A 3,150-nucleotide genomic window follows, 5' to 3' on the forward strand; every position below is an offset into this window, starting at 1 on the left:
GCCCGTAAAGAGCTCCGCCGCGGCCGGCGCGCGCAGAGGCACTTTTCTATCTCCCGCCAAGCGCGTCGGCGCCGCCCGGGCCTGGCGCGCGGGCTCGGGGGCGGGCCCTGCGGGCGGCTGGGGGCGGGGCCGAGGGCGGGGCGGGCCTGCGGGCGGGGACCGCCCGAGAGCCTGCAGCCGGAGGGCAGGGAGCGCCGGAGATGGAGGGGTGTCCCGCGAGACGCGGCTCGGAACGGGCCACCGGTGACTGGGGCCCGGCCCAGCCAAGGGTGGATTCGGAGCGGCCCAGGAGTAGCCCGTAGGGCGTAGACTGAGGAAAGAACGTGAGGCGCAAGTGTGGGAGAGTCAGGCCAGGGAAACCCCCGCGCCTTCCTAGCTGCCGCACCCTAAAGCGGCCCCCTCACCCTTACTTAGACCAGACCTGCGACTTGGAACCGTCTCGTTGTTTCTTTTCAGCCTCAAACTCAATGATTTGAGTGAGCTTCCGAAAATGTAAACCTAAACTTAGCTCTTCAGAATTTAAAATTTATCACCTCTCCCTCAGGGTAAGGTACTCGATAATGAGATTCACAGATTCTGCCAGATCACCACCCTGCCCTTAGCCCAAGGAAACTTCCTAGCCTCCTGGCTTGGGCCACGAACACTCCCTGCCCCTCCCACCTGACTAATCCTACTTATCTTTGGGATTCACTGCGCACTGTTGGCTCGGTGACTTGGGTGTTTCTCCCTTTGAAATACTGGCATGCTGAGGTCCACGTGACTCCTCGAGTCACTGCAGTTTCCCCAGGGACTACAATTCCACTGTTAAATTCACTTCACCATTTGTTTATAAAGAAACTCCTAGAGGCTTAGCAAGGATTTTAGGGTTTAAGTTGGCATTTACGTAGTACCTCCCAGGTGTCACGCCACACTGGGCTCCCTGGGGAGAGTGCTGAGACAAAAGTAACTTTGCGAGGAGAGCCTGGGAAGACCTGGCTGGACCCCAGTGTCTTAGTTCCTGCTTATGCCTCAGATCCCTTTTCCAGAAACTGCTGGCCACCTGGGAAGAGTCCACCCAGTTGCTGCAAACTTCATTTACTACATCAGAAGGAACACTGACATCATAAGTACTAGAAACTTCCACAACAATTAGTTCAGGGGTTCCACCACCTACTTCCCTCATAGTTATTCACACAGACATCCTTAATCACTAGAACATATTTATTGTACAGTCTCTGGACTTCTTGGGGTTCAATTCCCAGCTTCATCATTTACTAGTTGTATGATCTTAGGCAAATCACTTAACTGTTCTGTGCCTCACTTTTCTCATCTGTAAAAATGAGCTTTGTCAGGAGCCATGGACATACAATGGGGAAATGACAGCCTCTTAAACAGCTGGTGTTGGCAAAACTGGACAGCCACATGTAAGAGAATGAAACTGGATCACTGTCTAACCCCATACACAAAAGTAAATTCAAAGTGAATCAAAGACCTGAATGTAAATAATGAAACCATAAAACTCTTAGAAAAAAACATAGGCAAAAATCTCTTGGGACATAAACGTGAGCAACTTCTTCATTAACATATCTCCCCAGGCAAGGGAAACAAAAGCAAAAATGAACAAGTGGGATTATATCAAGCTGAAAAGCTTCTGTACAGCAAGGGACACCATCAATAGGACAAAAAGGTATCCTATGTTTATCACAGCACTATTTACAATAGCCAAGAAAGGGAAGCAACCTAAGTGTCCATCAGTAGATGAATGGATAAAGAAGATATGGTACATATACACAATGGAATATTATTCAGCCATAAGAAGAAAACAAATCTTACCATTTGCAACAACATGGAGGGAGCGAGAGGGTATTATGGTCAGTGAAATAAGCTAGACGGAGAAAGACAAGTACCAAATGATTTCACTCATATGTGGAATATAAGAACAAAGGAAAAACTGAAGGAACAAAACAGCAGCAGAATCACAGAACCCAAGAAAGGACTAAGTTACCAAAGGGAAAGGGACTGGGGAGGATGTGTGGGAAGGGAGGGATAAATGGGGGGAAGAAGAAAGGGGGCCTTAGGATTAGCATGTATAATGTGGGGGGGGCGGGCATGGGGAGGGCTGTGCAACAGAGAAGACAAGTAGTGATTTTACAGCATCTTACTACACTGATGGACAGTGAGTAATGGGGTATGTGGGAGGGACTTGGTGAAGGGGGGATTCTAGTAAACATAATGTTCCTCATGTAATTGTAGATTAATGATACCAAGATAAAAAATTTTGTAAATTAAAAAAAAGCTTTATCAAAAATATAGGTGGCTTTTACTATATGCCAGCCACTGCTCTGTATGCTTCATAAATTTTAATACATTTAATCCTCCTAACAACCCTAGGAGATAGTATTAGGGGATTACTGAGGGAATTACTGGGGAAACTGATACACAAGCTTCCCCTGGGTCACACGGCTAATAAATGGCAAACACAGATTCAAACCTGGGCTGTCCAGTTTTAGGGTCTGTATTCTTAATCACTACACTGGTACCTACGTTTTGGGGTGATTGTAGGATTAAATAAATTAATATGTATAAACCACTGAGAACAATCCTTATAAGTACATTATTTATATGTATTATTGTTATGATTCTTCAGCTGTCCTCATGCTTCTCTGAGTTCCAGGAAGCTACTCTGCACCAGGCACACACTCACACATAGATTATTAATCCCATTTCAGGAAAGAGACAGAACCTGGCAGCTTGAGCAAGGTGTTAAGGCAGGAAAATTGAAACGAGCGGGTGGAAAGAGAACAAGGTCAGTATAGCCCCCTATAAAGGACTCAGTTAACCAGTTAAAACTAGAAAGCCAGAAAAGACTCAGAAAGTTAATCAATTAAAGCTCAAAAGGTCAAGGGCAACTTGGCCTTGAATGTTTGAATGTTCCCCAGATGAAAAGTATTTGAGCATGGCCCTTGTCTTCATTGTGTCAATTAGGTCATTGTAAAATTTACTCTAGCCTGCTAAAAGGCTCACCTTTAAACAGCTTAATAAAGACAGGGGGATCCCACCTTAAAGCCAAAATTGCATTTTGGAAAAAAAAAAAAAACAGGAAGTTCAAGAAGAAAAATTCTTAACATACTCTTTAGCAAACAAATTAACTCTGCCCACCTTGGGGAAGGC

This window comes from Manis javanica, chromosome 5 (assembly GCF_040802235.1).
Source record: "Manis javanica isolate MJ-LG chromosome 5, MJ_LKY, whole genome shotgun sequence".
NCBI lineage: Eukaryota > Metazoa > Chordata > Mammalia > Pholidota > Manidae > Manis > Manis javanica.